General features: G+C 47.2%; 1 long non-coding RNA gene and 1 other non-coding gene across 2 annotated transcripts in view; both read left to right on the forward strand.

The window, feature by feature from the left end:
• Positions 1–10,904, forward strand: part of LOC146854168 (uncharacterized) — a 56,435-nt gene extending 45,531 nt beyond the window's left edge. Inside the window, exons 2-3 of the long non-coding RNA XR_014981165.1 lie at positions 8,123–8,182; positions 9,741–10,904. This is a non-coding gene — a long non-coding RNA (uncharacterized LOC146854168). The remainder of the gene's footprint in view (positions 1–8,122; positions 8,183–9,740) is intronic.
• LOC146854170 (small nucleolar RNA U13) lies at positions 1,119–1,217 on the forward strand. Its single transcript, XR_014959006.1, has one exon. It is a non-coding gene; the product is annotated as a small nucleolar RNA U13 (small nucleolar RNA).
• Positions 10,905–21,862: the final 10,958 nt, after the last annotated feature.

Genomic DNA, 21,862 nt, shown 5'->3' on the forward strand with positions numbered 1-21,862 from the left:
TTTTCATAAATGTTACCATTTCATGATGTCTGCTGAGGATACAATGTAGTCTGTTCTTTATGTTGTAATTACAGAGAGGAGAGGATGTGGTCTGACTGCTAGATTGCCAATCTAGTCGACTTTGGTGATGGAAACCAAGGTTCGATCCACGGGGTCGCGTCCACATCCTGTGATTCTGGGTAAATCACTTAGGGGCATATCAGCAACAACCGGTGATAATTATCGCTAAGCGCACTTAGCGCAAGGATGATTATTGCTGGATAACGCTGAATTTTATCGCTGAGATAGCGTGCTATCAGCAACGCTTATCTCAAAAGCAATAAAATTCCAGGCGCAAGCTGCCAAATGTGCGATTATCGCTGGAAATCCAGCAATAATCGCACGTTTGGCGATAGCTTGCTGATAGGGCAGGGCAGACTCAGCCATGATATCCACCTTCCATTGGATATCATGGCTAAGTCAAACTAAAAGCAGGCATAAGGAAAGTAGCGATAACCACGGTTAGCGCTATTTTTCTTATCGCTATGCTTGTTAGCGTGCCCATTGATAATTGGAGAAATGTTGGTTAGCGACATGTCTCCAGTTATTTTGGGAAGGAACGCCCACTTTGCATCTCATTAGCGATGCAAAGCTGGGCGTTGGGAAAAAGGGCGCTAAGTCAGCAAAACACGCGATAGCGTGTCTTTGCTAATAAGGCGATTAAATTATCGCCGCTTTTTGCCGCCTTGATGATATGCCCCTTAATCTCCACGTACCAGAATGTGTCCTTGTGTAGCTTAACCGGTGTTCACGTAATGCGCTCCAATACCTTAGGGTGCAGTTCCCGCTATATAAATCTGCATTAAAAAAATAGAACCTATTGTGGGTGGGAATCTACAAACCGGACACGGATTGGCTACAATGCTGCATAGAAATTAGCATATTAATGCAGTCATGTGAATAGTACAACTTTTTCTGTAGTGGACTCTCTTTTCTTATCAAACATCGTAGACAACTCATTATAAGCTCTGAATTTGACACGGGTGGATGTGGACAGACACGAGTGGCAAAATATTCTCGCCCTCACATTCATGAGGGAATTGGATTCTTCGGTGTTCCTCGGACACCTTTTGACAGTGATGCTTCTGGTTTTTGCAAGTGATCAGTGGGATTTCATATGCATGCGTGACATGTGCCCTCTCATTCTTGTCACGACTGAGCACATTACCCTTCTGAGCCTGAACGGGAGGTTCCTTGTATTTTAGAGGCATCCTTTGAGTTAATGAAAGGAATAAAACAAGTGTAGTTGTTTTGTGTAATCGTTAAGGGGCATATCATCAAGGGACTTATCGCCACGTTAGCGTCGGTTTTTGACAATAAAGTGGCGATAATTTTATCGCCCTATCAACAAGGTGTCGCTAACCCCCTTTAGCGTTATTTTTCTGGCGATAGCGACCGGAAATTTATCGCCTTGCAAGGCACCAATATTCAACGCTAATGACATGCAAAGTAGGCATTCCTGACTGAAATTTCACGAAAAAAAAGGTGCTAACACAGCTTCTCACTATTATCAAGGATATCACCAACCCGCTTAGCTACAAAAAAACTCATGCTAACTCCAGTTATTAACACCTGATAAAAACCTGACTCACACTGGAGATAACTGGGTGTATATAAGGGAGATTAGGCCCGAGCTTCCCCAGAACAGCCACAGAAGCCATGGAGGTAGTCATCATGCAGATTGGAGTCCCACCAAGGCAGCAACAACAACAACCACCGCCAATGCCACCACCTCCAGGACCACCACCACCGATGCAGTGACGAAGAAGACAGCGGGCACTGCGCAGACGTGTCTACCTTGCAGACTTAAGGCCAGAGGAAGTCATAGCCCACTACAGGCTCATAATGACATACATCCAGCATATCCTGACCCTGACTGCGCACAGGCTGACGCCACCAACACAGCGGACAACCAACATCCCTCCGCAGACAAAACTGCTCACTGTGCTGCACTTTTTGGCCTCTGGGACATTCCAGACAACAGCCAGAGTTGGTGGAGTATCACGGGCAGCCTTCTCAACCTTCCTCCCCACTGACCGCCCTGATCGCAGCCACCGATGACATCCGAGCTCTGCTTGACAACGGAGAAACAGCGGCCCTCATCCTCCTAGACCTCTCCGCGGCCTTCGACACTGTCTGCCACCGTACACTAGTGCAGTGACTCCGCAACGTCGGAATCCAGGAGAAGGCAGGAAGGACACAGAGAGTCCGCCTCCCCCCGTTCAGATCTGAAGCCACCGAAGTCATCTGCGGCGTTCCTCAAGGCTCCTCGCTCAGTCCAACCCTCTTCAACGTGTACATGAGCCCCCTCGCAGACATCGCACGCCAGCACAACCTCATCATCATCTCCTACGCCGACGACACCCAGCTGATTCTCTCCCTCACCAACGACCCCGCCACCGCCAGAGCCAACCTCCACGAAGGGATGAAAGAGGTAGCCGAATGGATGAAGAACAGCCGCCTGAAACTGAACTCGGACAAGACGGAAGTCCTCATCCTGGGATCCTCACCCTCCGCCTGGGACGACTCCTGGTGGCCCCCCGCCCTAGGCAGCACACCCAAACCAACAGACCACGCACGCAAGCTGGGCTTCATCCTGGACTCCACCCTCTCCATGACCAGACAAGTCAACGCAGTCTCCTCGTCGTGCTTCAACATCCTGCGCATGCTACGAAAGATCTTCCGGTGGATCCCCACCGAGACCAGGAAGACGGTCACCCAGGCCCTCGTCACCTGCCGTCTGGACTACGGCAACTCCCTCTACGCCGGAACCACCGCCAAACTCCAGAAAAGACTTCAGCGGATCCAGAACGCCTCAGCACGACTCATCCTGGACATCCCCCGTCGCAGCCACATCTCCGGACACCTGAGAGACCTGCACTGGCTCCCGGTCACCAAGAGAATCACCTTCCGTCTCCTCACCCACGCACACAAAGCCCTACACAACTAAGGCCCAGGATACCTCAACAGCCGCCTCAACTTCTACGCTCCCAAACGCTAGCTTCGATCGACCGGCCACACCCTCGCCACCGTCCCCCGCATCCGAAGAGCTACCACAGGGGGACGGTCCTTCTCCTTCCTCGCCACCAGGACGTGGAACTCCCTCCCGACCCACCTCCGCCTGACCCAGGACCACCTCGCCTTCAGGAAGCAACTCAAGACCTGGCTGTTCGAGCAGTAGCGGATCCCCCTCCCCTAGCGCCTTGAGACCCTCTGGGTGAGTAGTGCGCTATATAAATGCTTTGATTGATTGATTGACTGTCTTGGATGGCATACTCAGCCTGATTCCCCAGCACCTTCACTTCCCCAACACTGTGCAAGAGCAGATTGCCATCAAGCAAGGATTCCATGCCATTGCTGGCTTACCACAGGCGGTGGGCGCAATTGACTGCACACATGTATCATTTGTGCCCCCTGCAGAGAGCGCACACATATACTGCAACAGGAAGCACACCTATTCTATGAATGTGCAGGCAATAGTGGACCACCGCGGGCTGTTCACAAATGTCATTGCCAAATTCCCAGGGAGTTTGCATGATGCATTCATCTTCCGACACTGCATCATAAACCAGTGCTTCCAGGATGGCACATATGGAAATGCATTGCTTGTCGGTAAGTACCAACTGAACACACCACATGCCCAAAAAACACAATCATGTTGACCCATCAAGAGGGAGGATGTAAATACGTTGCCTAGGTACTGATGGGGGGCACAAAAGGCATGGGCTCATCACTTCGTGCCACATGCTGATGTATTGTTTACGAGGCTGAGGTATACAGGCTCCACTGCGTAGAGCACAGGTACTCATAGTACGGCCCGCGTGCTGCCAGCGGCCCGGCAAACCTTTCTTGGTGGCCCGTGGACCTTGCAGACATTGTACATGTGTCTCATTTTTTTAAATTTTTCATAAGAATGGCACCAAACACCGCTGCAGCAGTGCGGACTCTGACAGACTCTGCTCAATGGGTGCCAGGCGATTCCAGCGATAGTCAGAGTGAAGACGCAGGTGCGCTAAGAGGTGAAACATGACAAAACCTCGTTAACAAGTAAATGGTCCATTATAGACCTATGAAGTACTGGGGTGCAGCTGTGTGTGAGTGCCCAGTAAGCTGTCTCAGCCCAGGCTGCCGGGGGGGGAGGTGACAGAGGTTGACAGAGGGAGAGAGAGGGAAAGAGACAGAGGGAGGGAGAGATAGAGTGAGGGAGGGAGAGATAGAGCGAGGGACAAAGACAGAGAGAGGGAGGGAGGAAGAGAGAGAGAGAGAGGGAGGGAGGGAGTGAGGGAGAGTGAGGGAGAGAGAAAGTTAAAGATGCGTGTATGTCGGGTCTTGTGGCTCAGTGAACGAGAGCGTCCGCTGCAGGGGCCTGTGTTCAACGACATGGTCAGTTTCCTTTTTTTTACTAGCTGAACCCCTATCCCCACTGACCCCGCCCCCACCGGTGCAGCACTTTGCCACAAACCACACTGTAAAGTTGGGCCCAGAGAGAAAGTATGTGAGTACGCATGGCATAGAGTAACCACCATCACCTGACCATCTATGTAGATAATCAAAGTCATTCTTACTGGTATCCCTGTCCAGTGTGTGGTCGCATTGTTGAGGAATATGATTATGTGGAAGTTCTTGTTGCTGGTGACCTATTCGGGTGACCCAACGTTGCATAAGTACTCACACATGTAAAAGAAGTGGGTCAAATCAGCGGTTTGTTGTGACCAAGGTTGTAACAGTGCACTTTGATTGTAGCAAGTGCATTGTGGGGCAAATGTGCATGGATTGGCAGAAAAATGTGTTATGAAACCACCATCTCGCACCATTGGTGTTGACTGCATTGTTGTGGGTGCTGCTGTTGATGGAGTTTAGTAGCATCTCCTCTCTGACTCAGCTACACATATTTCTCATTCTCACACCTGTGATATGGTGTGTCATGTAGTTGCCCGAGGAGTAATTGTATGTGTATTCGGTCACCACTTGTGTGTTGAAATTGATCTGTTAAATGCTAATCCATTACAAATGCAAAGAAGTGTGCAAAGGTGAGCCATGCCATGTGTATCAGCGTGGTGAAGTGTGTGGACAGTCTGATCTTGTCAGATAAACCACATAGTGTAAATGATTCTGAGAAGTTGTGTCATGTGAGTTTGATGCTCTGCTAGTGACAGATGACACAGGCCAGTAAGTTTACGTTGTGTCACAAGTTATTGTTGATGGTGTGTGCAAACTGTCCCCAGTGGGCCCTGCAGGTGAGGTGGCTGCTGTCTGTTCCTTTGGTTTAGCTCTGGACATACAATTGCATGGCTTGTGTGGTGTCACAGGTCTGCCATCAGCATGAGATGCATGTCTGAATGTGATCTGTGTCATGCGTGCCCTATGTCATTTGAACATTCAAATTGCAGTGACTGCGAGGAGTGTGGATCATTGCCAAGGCTAGATGTTAGGCGAGCCAGGCTGGCTTTTGGTGTCTGTGGTTTTTGTGCAGGTCTCATTTGAGAACATCGCTGGACACACTCTACAATACTGTATCATCATCAGGACATTAGTGGCCTCTTAGCGTGAAGAAACACATTGCATTCAATGAAACCGGCCGCATACACATTACGGTAAGCCTAAGGACATGTGCCGTATCTTAGTGTGCAGATTATGATTGCATATCCTAAAACGGGCCGCATACACATTACAGTATCATTCTGAGGACATTAGCGGTCTCTTAGCGTGCAGATTTTTATCGCATTCCATAAAACGTGCCGCTAACACACAGGAAGTGATGTATGCATGCTTCCTGTCTCCCAGGGGAGTGGCATTCACTTTCAGTTTCTCTTTTGAGCATCTTGATGTTGATTTTGCTGAGTGAAGGAGGTGTCTGGTGGATTGTGGTTCTGGAGAATGAATTTGGGAGTGGTGCTGTGTTGCTGTGTCCTGTCTAAAGAGTCTTTTAATTTTTTTTTTACACTTTTATTAGTTTTTACTGTCTACTGTCCTCAGTCTTGTGTTTGTGGTGAGTTATTTTATTTTAGAGTCATTAGAGGGTTTTCTTTTGTTAGGCTTGGGTGAGAACTGGGGTGAAGGGAGATGCCGACTGTGGGAAGGTCAGTGCGGATGTCGGAGGGGGCATTGGGGGGCTTTCTCTGGCTGGTGTGTTGTTACCTGGAGAGGGGAGGACGTATCCTCCAGGGCTTCAATGTTTCAGTGCGGAAGGTGCAGTAGGAACATGTGCGGGCGCAGATGCTCCGCTGCTTCAAAGTCGAACAGGCCGTGTGCCAGTGTAAGCACCGCTGGCAGGACATGCTGGCGTGGGAGGCCGACCTGCTGGATTACACAGGGGTCATGCCTGGCATCCCTGTGGTAAGTACCTATCCCCTTTTTGTCCATGACTAATGTTACGTACATATATAAGTGACGTGTGTGACAAGAAGGTATGACGTCTTTATGCGGTCTCATGACCGTGACACTGTAATAACATGGTTAATACAATGCTACTTGCAAAAAATACTTGCGCATGATGGACTTGACTTGTATGACTTACTCTTCCCACTACAGTGTGTGCAACAACACTAGGCAAGGTGTTGGAATAATCAAGTCTAATATCCATTATTGATGAGCACCATGCAGTGCAAGTTGTAGTGAAGATTGGCGTTGTAATGACCGCGTAGATTAAGTTTGCCACTGTAAATACCACATTGAAATGAAAATCCCCGGTGTTAACCATCCAAAAATACAAATACTTATTGTGAGCGTCTACTCAGCAGGAAGGGTTGCAGGGTGCATGGCGGTGTTTGCATGTTGAAGTATATCAAGGGGCGTGTCTGTTGAAGAGCAATGTTCAGAGTTACTGCTTGAAGATGAGGAGCAACGAAGCCTGTCAGAGGTGGAGCGGAAGGTTGTCACAGGCTATGTCTGCAAGATAGGAAAAGGAGCCGACTCACGATCTGGTCTCTCTGGTGCAGGGGAACACGGCATAGGCTAATTGGTCTGATCGTCGGGACCTTTGATGTGCGTGGAAAGTGAGTTGGACGTTAAGGTATGTTGGCCCAGTGTTGTGGATGGCTGTGTGATCCTGGGTGAACATCTTGAAGGTGACTCTAGCTTTGATGTGGAGACAGTGGAGTGTTCGCAGATGGTGGGAGGTGTGACAGTGTCCTGACAGTGTGAGGATCAGTCCTGCGGTTGCATTTGAGATGTCCTGCAGCTTGCGGATGTGGTTTATTTAAATTCCGGCATGGACTGTGGTGCCGTAGTGGGGTGAGCTGTTGCACAGGGCATGAGTGACTGTCTATGTGTGTTTGAGTGGGAGTCATTTGATGGTTTGACATAGGAGGCAGAGTGTGTGGAAGCAGGATGATGAGACCGGCTAGATCTTGCGATTATTTTCGACATCGGAGTCCATGATGGATTCCAGGTTTCGTGCCTTGTTCGTGATGGGGTGTGGGTTCCCTATGCCATGGGAGGGCCCTGTGTAATTCCATGCGTGGAGGTTTTGGAGCATGATGGGTACTGATGTTTTGTTGTTGTTTACTTGTATGCAGCTGTTTGAAATCCATTTAGCAAGGTCTTCCATGGCTTCTCAATACTTGTGTTTGGAGGAGTTGTGTTATTTGGATGTGTCGAGGAGGAGTTGTCAGTCGTATGCATATGATACAATGTTGAGTCCATAGGTAATCACAATTGTGGCGTGCGGAGCCATGTAGATGTTGAAGAGTGTAGGGCTGAGTGAGGTCCAGTTGAGGGCCTTGTCTTGGATCCCTGCGTTGTGGAGTCTGCATATTGGTGTGCTTTGAGAGACAGTGGTGAACGCCGCAGCGATAGGTCAAGGTTGATGAGTGCAACCTCTGTCCTTGTGGAGAAGGTGCCTTGAGATTGCGGAACACAACTCATATGTGCAGATCTGCCAGCAGTGATGTTTTGGCTGGGCAGCCTCTGCTTCCACAGGTCGTGTGTGAATGCCATTCAAAGTAGACCCAGTTATGTGGCCAAAATGAAGTCAACACCACAGGGATGTAGCATTGTCTGTCACTGTAATAATTTACATTGTGAGAATGCCAGATTTGTTAAAGTTTGCTAACAACACATATTTACATTTGTCCTCTCACAGATAGACGTCAACCTATCACCCAGGGGGACATTGACAGATTCCGGGACCCACCCGCCACTGGTGAGTAGTGACAACAAATATTGGCATGTTGCGGGGTCATGAGTGTCTGTGCCAAATGCAACACGTTGTTGATTAGCAGTATGGGTGTGTATCGCATGTCAATTGCCTACGATGTGCAGAGGTATTCTGCATTTCATATTTGTGTAAAATGGTAGTTTGAAGGGGTACAATGCATCTTATTCAGAGTTGTGACTTTGTCCATCAACAGTCAGTGGTAGACATGTCAATTTATGTGCCAACTAGGCATTTACACTGAAGTAGTGTTGATAATAGGCCACTTGCATTTTATCCCATGTTCATTTGCGCAGCCTAGTCAAGAAGGCACACTTACATGCTGTGTACATCGTCCAAGAGGCGTGCAGTGGGTGTTGCATTGAGCACAAGGAGGCAGTACATTTATGTCCGTCCAAGGACAGACATGTTGGCACAGTGATTTCTAAGGTAGCTCAGAGCCAAAATTGTCAATGGCATGTTACACAAGCACATTCAATAGATGTGCACGTTAATTGAAATTGAATCTTTGTGCACTGCAATGGTGTTGTAAGGCTGTGTCCGTGGGGACAGTCCATGCTGGACTCAGGATCATGTGTACCAACTCAGCTGACACAATTGGTGACATTACTCAACACACATTTCATACACAGGAATTAGCTATGCATCCTTTAATGTCACATAGATTTGACAATCCTGCCTGCACCAACAATATCCGTGGGTACGCATTAGCCATAACAATTACACAACCCTCATGACCCCAGTGTGCCATTACAATGTGTAATCCATTGTAACAGTTTGCGTAGTTGATGCATGCGTGTTCATCTCTACTATGGAGTGAGAATAGTGGTTACAAGACATGCATGAGTGGCAGTTGTGGTTCAATGATGTCTCCCCCTCGCAGTGAATAACTATCACCAATTGCATAGTAATGGTGGAGTGTGTAAGTGCCTAAGTCAGCATTCATACACCAAGCATGTTTCCATCTGTGCGGCATGATGCAGCATGATTGAAAGTGTGAGTAGGGTAGTCCCAATCATGTTATTGTGCATGTAGTGTGAGATTACAATAGGTTGATATTCACACCTGCACACATACACCCTTGTACGCTTGTGCAAGAGTGCCTGTCTTGGCACTGACTTGATGTACTGCACACAGTTCCTGGGGGACACACATGGCTGTACATGTGCATTGTACATTTGATGCAGCTGTCTGTCACAGGATAGGAGAGGGTGGTGCTGTGTACGTAGGGGTTATGCCTCCCGACTCAAGTCAATTGTACATGTCACCCACAGCCCGGTTGTCCAATGGTGCCATGTTTGTAGCGTGTCATTAGCTTTTAGTAGTGTCAGTGCATGTCCCATGCCATGCACTGTCATGTCAGTCTCAACAGCATGTGGTGATTGAATCATGCTTAGACATTGGGTTTAACAGGTCAGTCTTTGACTTAACAGAGTGAAGTGGGTGTGTTGCCTCCAATGTTGTTTTGAACTTGTAATACAGATATCATGTTGGACGTTTACATAGTGTAGGGGACAGAAAAATGACATTGAGTTTATTTTTACAGACAACATGACACCTGAGGAGCAACACACATTCCAGGTTGCCAAGGACTGGTACCTCTACGTGAAGAAGGTCCACAAGGGGTATCGTCTCATGGCAAGGAGGTATTGGGACGAGAAGAAGGCTGGGACCTGGAAGTCGCTGCCGGAATGTGATCTGACCGGCAGCAAGACCATCCCCTCGAACTCAGGTGCCAGTGTGGGGTCCCACACAGTTAATTCCCCTGCTACCACACCCGCACAGGTGCAAGTCCAACCTGCACCAGCACCTGTACCTGCACAAAGTGATCCGGTCCTTGGCCAACTCATGCAGATGGTAACACAGAACAATGTCATTCTGAAGGACATTCGGAGAGAACTGTTGTATCTCAACCGGCACCTACATGAGATACGTACTCACCTGGGACTGCAGTAAAGACTCCCCATGTTCTCATCCATCCCCCTCTTCTCCCTTCCCACAATGTCCCTATTTTTGTGTTATGTTGTGTTAGTTCATTGTTGTGTGTATTAGTTAGAATAGTTTTAGTATAGGCAAAGTTAGTTGCAGATTTAGACATTTTTACTTCTTCAATGTGATAGAATTTGGGGATAGGTTTCATTTAGCTGGGTGGGGGGTTGATGTCTTTATTCATTTTGTGTGTTCGTAAATAGTTAGGGTAGATAGTTTTTGTTAGGATAAATATTTGTAGTTAGTTTAGGTTTAGAGTTAGGGTAATAGATTAGTGTTAGTGTGGGTTTTTTGAACTTTTATCTTGTGAAATAAATCTTGTTATTTTTGATTTCTGCTTGCATTTATATCATGGCTGATGCAGGGTAGTGGGGCTTGCTCCATTGTATACAACTCATACCATCACTGGAGTAATCATTGTATGTGTAACTATGGTCCTGACCTGTTACTCAGCCGGATGGATGGAGTCCAGATACCTTAGATGTGAGCACAATGAGCTTGCATGTCTGATAGATTTGCAAATATGGTTTACGGCCTACTCTGGTGACAGTTTATTGTGACCTACAACATCTTAAATGTGATGCATAGAGTTGTACTGCACATTGGTGCACATTTACAACTCCATTGCACAGACCTTTGCACACTTGATGCGTGGTGCCAGTGCATCAGATAGCTTTGCCTTACATGTTCCTGGGCATGGTCAATAAATCTCCATTCCATGCATGCAGTTGGTCATTTGTGTGTCCATTGTTAACGTCATATGGCACAACAGTGTTAGTGAGTCACATGAGTTATATGAGACTGAGTCATGACTTTGGAATAGAGGTAATTCACAGGTGTCTTTTTGGATTTGCACGGTTCGGTATACTGACTTAACTTCGAGTTTCTTCCTTTTGTGACACCCTTAATCAGTTGTGTTATGCTTTTGTACCTGATGATGTTTGGTTGCAGGCACACAGTTCTGCTGCACACAAGTGGTGACATGCTGCATTGCTCCCTGTACCAACAGTGTCATAGCCACTCATCCCAGCTGTAACTTTAGCATTGGCTCATAGTGATGACACCCTTGTAATCTTGCCACTGATTCAGACTATATGCTAAGTGCAGTTCAACTGACATCCGTGGGCACATGGCCGATATGTGGGCAATTCATGCGAGGGCTCTAAAGTTTGTTTGGCATTGTTTGTGCACCGGTAGGGGCTGACTGACGCTTTGCACTTTGTCTTCAGTCACTATTGTAGACTCAACTTCAGTGTGGCTTACTTTGTAGTTCCATGTATATTAGACCTGTGCCCTTGGGTCTCATCAGCAATGTGAATCTGTTGTGAACACCTAGAGATGTGACATGCAATGTGCTACATCGCAACAATCTTTGACCAACACGTCCTGTGTAAGGCGATATGCCAGGAGATTATGCTTGCTATCCTTCTTGTTGACACTACTTGTGTCCTGCAACAGACTTGTACATGTTGTCACACATGCATATTTCCTACATGGATGTGGGTCACAGTTGGTATATTGCTAGATTGTGCTATCTGATCAATGTGGGCAGTGCAATTTGGCCCCAGTGTAATCTCGTATAACCCCCTGTGCCCCTTCTTCACTGTCTGCCTTCCGTTTTTTCATCTGTACCTTCGTTGCAAGTGTAATTTAGTTTGGCCCACTGTGCCCCCTTCTGCCTGGTTTAGTTGTATTACTCATTTACCTTTTTTACCCTGTATTCGGACACGTGTTTTTCCACCCATCTCTGCTCTCCCTTCCTGCCGCAGTATCCCCTGCTGACCCGCACAGCAACACGCCCATTCGTACCGCCCACACGCCAGGCTGATCCTTCCTCCCACCTCCCCTTCCTCTGGCGTCCGTCTACGCCTGGACCACGCAAAGTGCAGGAACATCTTGGCACTGCAAACGCAACTACACACGTTGCCGCTACGATGCCAGCACCCTCAACGCCTTCAACATAGGACGATCACACACCTGCTTCCTGCCCGGACCAAAACGCTCACAAGGACCCTTCGCCTGCCGGAACATCATCATCACCAGCATCCGATCAGCAAATCCACCCACTGGGTAGGAACCCAACTACCTCAGATGCATTGTCCTCAACACCCGCCACGGACGGAAACCTGCCGGTGAACCCTGGGACCTACTCGACTCAACCTCCCCAGACATGGCCTTCATGACGGTGACCTGGATGAACCCCTCCTCGGAACACTACCTCGCCATAGCCATCCTGTGCAGCTACAAGATCAACCACAGGGATCGCACCAACGGAGTAGGAGTAGGAATTGCCATCGTCAACAAGAACACTCTCAGAGTCTCGACCAACACCGACAACATCCTTAGCAACACCCAACACCTGCACTTCCAGATCCACACCGATCCCAACACCACCCTCAGAAGAACCCTCATCTACAGAGCCTCCAGACCCCAAACACAGTTCAGCGACTCTATCGCCGACTTTGTCAGTACACACACCTTCACAGCCACAGACTACTTCCTTCACGTTGACCTGAACTTCCACCTCTTGTACAACAACGGCACCAGCTCCACCACCCTGATCAACACCCTGGCCAACCTCGGGTTCAGACAACTCGTCACAACACCCACCCACTCCGCCAGCCACACGCTTGACCACATATTCTCCGCAAGCTCCCACGTCTACTCCAACCACACAACCAACCTCCACTGGAACAACCATTGATGCATCAACTTCGCCTTCCAGAAAGACACCAAGCACCACCACACCCAACAGATCCACCGGCGCTGCTGGAGCAATGTCACAGAAGCCCAGCTAACCACCCGCCTCGCCCGGAGCACACCCACCGACACCACCCAGAACCTCAAGCAAAGGATCAGCGACTGCACCAACACCGTCGCCCAGATTAAGACACGCTCCAGTAGACACACCAGCAAGTAAGCCAGCTGGGTCATTGCAGACCACCAGGCCTCAATGCAGACCTGCCATAAGCTAGTGAAGAAATGGCACCGTGAACAGACATTGGACAGCTAAGCAACCCACAAAGACGCCACCCGCAGACACCATCACCTGATCAGATCCGCAATAAGGCCTCCTTTAAAGACCGCATAGCCAACAACGCACACAACAGCAAAGTGTTCTTCAACATAGTGAATGAACTCTCCAACACCAGCTCCAACACCAACAACTTCCCACCTTTGCAAGACCTGTGCAACTCCCTTGACACTTTCGTCCATCGCAAGAGTGCAGACTAGGCCTGGGCGGTAAATTCCATTCCGCTCGCGGAATTTGCGGAATTTCGGTAATTTTGCGTTCCGCGGAGAACGCGAAACTGCCCAAAATTCTGCTTTCCGCGACTTCACGAAATTTTTTCTTGTTCGCGTTCTCAAAATGCGTGTTCGCAAGATATTTCTCCCCGAGCACGCAAACAGCAACTGTGAACAGGAAAAAAGCATCGCGAACAAGCAATTCCGCGTGTTGGCGGAATTTCTACATGTTCGCGGAGATTTTTTACCGTTTCGCGGAGATTTGCGTAACGCGATTACGCGAATTCCACCCACCCCTAGTGCAGACATCCACAACAGCTCCAACGTCACGACCGCCACGAATAGCACTGAGACCTCCATCCCCATGGACACCATCCACCCCAACCCCCTGCTCTCCTGGACCAACATAAATGACACAAACACAATCAAAATCATGAACACCATCCACTCCGGATCAACGTCAGACACATGCCCACACCAAATCTACTACAAAGGCAGCACTACCATTGCACCCCATATCCAGAAAACCATCAACATCTCCTTCGAAAAGTCAACTTTCACGTAGAGCTGGAAGCACACCGAGATAAACCCCTTACTCCACAAACACAAGACTGACCCCAAGGACCTCATGAACTTCCGTCCAATCTCCCTGCTACCATTCCTGTGAAAAGTCATTGCGAAGACCGTCAACAGACAACTGACCACTACCTCTATGGAAACAGCATCCTGGATCCGTCCCATTCACGCTTCTGCGCAACTCCTGCAGCAAAACTGCCCTCATCTCTGCCTCCAATGACATAATGGCCCGGATGGACAACAGAGAAACAGCGCCATTCATCATCCAGGACCTGTAATTTGCCTTCAACACTGTCTTACACCGCACACTACGCACACGCATACATGACACCGAGATCAAAGACGAGGCTCGTGACTGGACCACCTCTTTCCTCCCTGGCAAAACCCAGGGTGTCCACCTCCACCCTTCCTGCTCCGAATCCACATAAATCATCAGCGACTTACCCCAGGGCTCATCCCTCACCCAACATTGTTCAACCTGTACATGTCACCGCTCGCACACGTTACCCGACTGCACAACCTCAACATCATCTTCTATGACAACGACAGCCAGCTGATCTTCTGCCTCACCAAGGCCACCCTCAATTACACAACCAACCACCATGTAGGAATGTAAGCCATTGCCGAGTGGATGAAGAACTGCCAACTGGAGATAAACTCGGACAAGACAGAAATGCTCATCCTCGGATCCACCCCCTCCACCTGGGACAACTCCTGGTGTGCGTCCGCGCTGGGAATAGGTCCAACACCAACCAACCACGCACGCAACATGGGGTTCATCATCAACTCTACTCTCTCCATGACAAAGCAGGTCAACACCCTCCAGATGCTTGGCAAGTTCTAGAGGTGGCTTCCCATTGAAACATGGAGAACAGTCACACAGACACTCGACAGCAGCAAGTTTGACTATGGAAACACCCTCTATGCAGGAGCCTCGGCCAAACTCTAGAAACGACTTCAACGCATTCAAAACGCCTCTACACGCCTAGTCCTCGACATCCCTTGCCGCAAGCACATCACACCCTACCTGGGAGACCTGCACTGGCTCACCGCCAACAAGTGGATCACCTTTACGCTCCTGAACCACGCACACAAGCCACTCCAGAACACCGGACCTGCATACCTCAACAGACGACTCAGCTTCTGCACCCCAAACCGGCAGATCCGCTCTGCTGACATCGCACTCGCCACAGTCCCACGCATCTGAAGAGCGACCTCCTGTGGAAGATCGTTCTGCCACCTTGCTGCAAAGAACTGGAACACTCTCCCCACCCTCCTACGGCAGACCCAGGACATGCTCACCTTAATAAGACTCCTCAAAACCGGGTTTTTCAAGCAGTGGCAGACTCCCGCCTTGAGACATTTACGGGTTAGTAGTGCACTTTAAAGATGTTCTGATTGATAAATTGATTGATTGCTTTTGCACATACACGGTCATCTCACTGCCTATCCGTGTCAGGTGACACATGTACATTGATTGTATTTCCATTGCTAGACCTTCTTGTGTATTCACAGCCCCTTACTTATTGCCTTAGTTAAATACTTGATTGGTCATGGAAACACGCATCTATGTGATTTTAGGGAATTTATTTACAATACAAGGGTTATACTGGACCAGAAGTAGCCCATACTACACAGAATTGGATGGATGCTCCTTAGAGTGGCAGGCAGAGTCCATTGGGAGTGACAGAGCCAAGGCAAGAGGCGGAGTTTGCAGTGCCATTGTCAAGGAAAAGAAGATTTTCTGCAGATCCATGTGTGGGTCCAAGCTGAGTGTTGGTGGACGTCGGAAGACAGTGGAAGGGGAAGGTCAGTGGAATGATGTTATGAAGAATCCAATGGTGAGACAGGCCTCTAAAATAAATTAATAGGAATAAGCAAAAGGCCCATATACCGGCACAGATGCGAGAAACTATAAAAGGACTTAAATGTACACTAATTACCTGGATTGTAAAAAAGAGCGCTGTCTTAGTAAAGGTGTGGTGTCTTAGTGAAAGTTGAAGAAAGAGAAGAAAACGAACTCACGTGAGGACCCAGCCGGGTTCTTCAATGGTGTGTTCAAGGAGAGGGAAACAAAGAATGTTATTGCCGCGTGAATGATTGATGGCAAATAATTGAATTACTGGACGCAATAGCCATAATACTCGATGTGAATAATAAAAATAATAAAGATACCTCACGTGGTGGAGGGCTGGCTCTACGATGATACGTATATGTCAATGTTATCTTCAAAATTGTTGCTACCGCTGTGGCGCTCTGTCTTCCATTAATGAGCTCCGCTCAATATTGCCACATATTCACAATTAGTGGAATCGCAAAAGGGTACCTGTAAAAGTTAAAGAATTGTGTGAGGGAAAGCAGTTGGAATAGAGGGGAATTATGGCTGACACAGCGCCTATATCGCGTTATTACTTACTTTGGACAAAGCGAGCGGACGAGTCTCCGCGAGTAACGCTTGTTATTCCCTGGATCTGGGTTTGTTCCTGGTGCGATGACCACGAGTGAATGCGCTGCCGTGTTAATATACTCGGAGTCCCGCCTTTTCCGCCTATCGGTCGGCAGTTCGAACAATGGAACGCCGAAATTGCGAGCGATCCATTACTCAGGATGCCACAGGAATAGAACCAGAAAACAGACTAGTGCTTTTACGGCGATAATGCAGAACAATGCTCTAACTGCTATAATTGCATTTTCGAACGTGAACTAATGTTCTAGTAAATATGTTACTCTTTGCGTATAGTAAGGGAAAAAAACGTAACAATAAGCATTTGACAGCTCTGTCTGATCAGAGCAAAATTACAGTGTGTACACAGTGCTTACACGCGCCTTAATAGGAACGTTATATTTTGGACATGATAGACCTCTGTTTTCAACAGGATGTCTGTCATACACCCTCCTATAGAGGATGTTTGCTCACATTCTATGAACCCTCATTACTGCAAAGTACACACAATAATGAAATTGATGTTATTCATACTTTAATATAGATATCAATGTAAAGGATACCTAGATAAGAACCGGTTTCTTTAACATGGGCTGCATATATGTGGCGTCTGAGCTGTTGTGTTGGGAATATATACAGAGTGGTGATATATGACTGTTGGTAGGGGCATTGGTTACAGTAACGTTCTGTGATGGATTATGAAACAGATGGTGCTCTATTCATTCATTAGTCTCAGTGTAAGGTAGTGACATAGCCTCTCCATTCCTCAGCGGAATTAAGGCCCTGTTCGATTGAATTAACCCTATCTATCCATCTACATTCAGTACGTTGCAGTATGTTTGTAATATCTCCTCCTCTCTCTGGTAGGCAGGCGATATCAATCACCTCACAAAACAGTATGAAATCTTGGGGTCAATGAACAAGCTTAAACAGAACTTAAATATAAAAGTGGGTATCAACCTCTTAGATCTGAACCAAATGACTAAACCTCACAGTATAAAGCTGTGGGCATATCCCTTTACAGGACGAATTCCCTCACTCACCATAGGTGACATGCTTCATCATATGGGAATCTCCTCCCTGAGGAAAGCCTAGTTCCTCAGGGGCCTACAACCTCCTCCCTAGAGGAAGGAGCGCAGGGATGTTTTTATTTATACGCCTAAATGGAATTTACTAAATCCACAGATGATGAGTAAATGATATATGTGAGGAGGAACGCAGCGCAACAAAAAATTAGCTAAATGTGCTAGAAGTGCGATTAAAACTAGTTAGAGTGTGTGAAACGCAAACTTTATTCTAGTACACGCCCTACTAGGATTAAAAATAACAGTGCACCAGCAGTATAGATTTAAACCGCTTTGGTGAGGTGGAAAATAGTGGTCGACATGTTTCAGCCTACAGCCCCGTCTTGGGAAAAGCTTTCATCAGGACCATTGGTGATGCTGCTGCAAAAAGTGTGGGTGTGATGTTAACAAAAAAGGATACTTGAACAGGATCTTAAATCAGTCATCTGTTCTTCTAAAAACCATTACCCGCAGTCTGCTGGGTAACCAATTCACCTCAACCTGGCAACAGCTCAGGATGGGGCACCGCTCTCTCCGGGCCCGAATTGAGCCTGTGTCCGGTCACAGGCTCAATTCAGGGCCCGGAGTACCGACGGAGAGAGCGGTGCCCCATCCTGAATGTGAATTCACAAGACTCACAGTTGCCACATTTATGGTGTCCTTTAATTATGGGTAAACCCCATGCATTAATGAGAGTATTGGGTGAGTTCACTTTTTTATCAGTGGCAGATCTTACAAGGTGGTCTTTTATATTTTTCCCTCTTTTATAGGCAAAAAGTGGTGTGTCAAAAGCTGAATCTATACTTCTGATGATATTCCAGTTGCTTATTATGAGGTTATGCAATTGATTTGTATGTGTTCCAAAAGTGATAACACATACTATTTTGTCCATGTCTGGTTTCTCTTTGGTCTTCAGTAGTTCTTCTCTTGGACAATACCAGGCTCGTTTAAGTGATCTTTTTACAAGTCTGTTTGGGTAGCCTCTATTGACTAATTTGGTTTTGAGTATTTCCGCCTCTCTCATATAGTCTGCTTTGTGAGTACAATTGCGGCGGATTCTGAGAAACTGCCCGAATGGCAGACCGTCTCTCAAGGCTCGTGGATGGTGGCTACGATATGATAGCAGCGTGTTCCTTTCCGTGATCTTTCTATGAAGGGAGGCTTAAACTGCCCCGTTTTCCTGATTGATATTAAGATCTAAGAATGCTATGGAGGATGAATGAACGGTGGATGTGAATGTAAGATGTGTTTGAACTGTGTTAAAAAATGTAACAAAGTTATTAAAATCTGTGACCGTGCCTGTCCAAATAATAAAAATATCATCGATGTATCGCTTCCAACATTTAATGTTGGAGCGATACATATTGTCATTATTAAGAGCAAATTTGTGCTCTACATGGTCCATGTAAATATTCGCTAAATTTGGAGCGAAAATTGCTCCCATATTGGTGCCAGAACACTGTTGGTAATAGTGACCATCTGAAATGAAATATTAATTTATTTTAGATGTCCCTACACTGTTAGTCCTGAAGACACCCTACATTCGCAGAAGGGTCGAAACGCCGTCGACCAGTACATAGGACGGACCATTACCCAGCCTGCATCATTGTACATGTGGACTGTTGTCAAAATGCATTTGAATGGTCGTTCTTTATACATTTATGGAAACCTTGTACTAAAAATGTGTTTGTTTCACAATGTATAGTCACTTTTTGGTTCCATTTTGCACTTGGGGACACCATGCACAAAGTTTTGCGCTTTTGATTTAAAGAAGTGTATATACTAATTGCTGTTTTTCTATAAAATATCATCTTGAATACACTGTGTAGAGATTTAATTTTGCCCCCTGACATTATCAGTCCTTACCTACTCATCGCGATTGTGCAGATGTATAGCTTAAATCATCTCTTTATTATCCACTGGAACCACTGTTTCTTCGTATATAAATACATATTGACAGCACCTGGAAACTTTAAGGCAGGCACATGCCTGTACATGCGCATGACTCTTGAGAACCTGCCCCCCTCTGGACATACTTAATTGAAATGGGAGGTAGATGTAGGGAGAGAGATACCGGAAAGGGCTTGGGCTGAGAATGTAGAGTAAGTGTGGAGGAGCACCAGGCACGCCAGCTTTCAATGGCTTCTTTTTAATATTTTACATCGCCTTACCTCACACCGGCAAAGAGTCAATGCATGTTTCAACACTGACTCATACGAATGCCCAAGGGTTCGGGGAGAGGGGGCAAACTTCCCTCACATGATTTGGGGGTGACCACTTTGGGCTACTTATTGGACCGTAGTGATGGCACTATTGAAGGTGGTGACGGACAGGGAGGTAGATCTGGCGTTGGGGGCTTATATACTGCATTGCTTCCCACACACAGCTCAAAGTGGGATCGCAGCAAGTTTATGGATAGGGGATTATTAGTGGCCATGAGGGAAATTACGATGCACCGGAAGGCAAATGGGGCCACGAGTTTAGACCAATGGAAGTGAGAGTTCACCAAATGGGCAGAGTGTTATGGGATAGTTAGGCTACTATTGGTCAAGGGTACCGTGAGCAAGGAATCACATGAGGCGGCTAGGGCATGGGAACATTTATTTGGACTATTAGTAGACCAAGACAGTGAGAGCGATGTCAACACTGAGCCAGGTGAGCTGGTACCAGGGTAGAGCCTTTATAGTAAGTAGATGTAACCATTCAACACCATTGTAGACATGCATGATGGGTGAATCTAAAGCGGCAGCCTGTATATTGGGTTTTTAGTGTTTACCTTCTGGATACCACAGATTATGCACTGCTAATGGATATCAAAGAGTACAGAGTAACATGGGTTGTGACATGCCTTGAGGGAGGGTGAAATTGACTTTAGGATGGATTTATTTGTGATAATGATGTTTGTTTATATGGCCTGTGTTGAATATTGGTTGTTATTCCCCTTATTACATGGTTCTTCATCTTCAAGGTAGTAGAGGGGAAATGAAATAGTAACGAGCCAAGGATCCTATGCTCGGACACTTGTACATCATAGTAAAGGGAGAGGGACTAGGTTGGTGCTATTGGTAGATTTCAAGATCTAGCTTTCTCAGACCTAATGAGTTTTTAATTTGCAAGAGGAAATAGTACATGCCAGGCGTTGACGTGGGGAGGGGGAGTGTGGTGGGTAGTATGGACAGGGGAATGTGTGAATGCAGGTAAGTAGACTTTGGATGACTGAATGGATTTCATGGTGCGCCCTGCATCGCATTTTGCAATGGAGAGCACACAATTAAATTTGTATTTTTGTTGTGACATTGCATGTGTTGTCGGTATGCAGACTCACTCTTTACTTTCTCATCTTGCTGTATGCAGTACTGCATAGCATGTACAGGCAAGGGGGCATTTTTGTAGAAAATGCATGAGGTTGTCACAATGTCCCCCTTGCCTCATCACCACACATATCCAAATCTTCTTCACAAGGCCACATCTCCCAGGTGCCAAAATGAGTATGCAGTGTGAATGTGACTGATCACGTGTACGAGTAAGCATGTAGCAACAAGCTCAGCACACCTGCAACATTGCACATGTGTCTGGCTCGTGTGCAAGGTTGTGTGTGGCCCTCCAAGTCACCCTTGATGGCCACGCACATCTTGCACACGAGTCAGACACATGTGCTATTTTGCAGGTGTGCTGGTCTTGTTGTTGGCATGCGTACTCGTGCATGTGATCAGTCACATTCACACTGTATACTCATTTTGGCACATGGGAGATGCAGCCTTGTGAAGATGATTTGGATATGGGTTGTGATGGTGCAAGGGGTGCATTTTGGCTGCATGCTGCGTCTCTATGTGATGTGGCATTTTGCTATGTGATTTAGCACTTATTTTGTGGTCTAATGTTGTACCTAGACTGTGTTTTTCTGATTTTTCAGTGAAGATTTCAATGTCAGTGTGTCCGGCAATGTGTGTCTAGCAATGTTTATGTTGAATCAGGTGATGTGTGTCCATGCCACCATGCATAGGGCTATCTGGGACCTGAACCACAGTAATTGTGGGTATGCAATGCTTTTTATTGTACATGTGTGCCATTGTGCCCATCCACCCCCGTCCACCCACTCCATAGTTTGTACTCACCCTGTGGTTGTGTCTGCTCACATTCAGCAGTGTCCCGACCCGGCACTCCAACCACCGTTTACTCGGTGATGACTTGCGCCACCATTTCCTCCTGCTCATCCAGCTCCAGCAGGGGCCCAGGACTCCCACCTCCAGTCGCCATAGCTGCCTTCCGGTTGGCTGCTATCTTTTCTTTGGTGTTCTTCTTGCTGTCATTACAGCGCTTCTTTACCTCGTCCATTGTCCTCCTCTTGCT

The sequence above is a fragment of the Triturus cristatus genome, chromosome 4_1, assembly GCF_964204655.1.
Source record: "Triturus cristatus chromosome 4_1, aTriCri1.1, whole genome shotgun sequence".
Classification (NCBI taxonomy): Eukaryota; Metazoa; Chordata; class Amphibia; order Caudata; family Salamandridae; genus Triturus; species Triturus cristatus.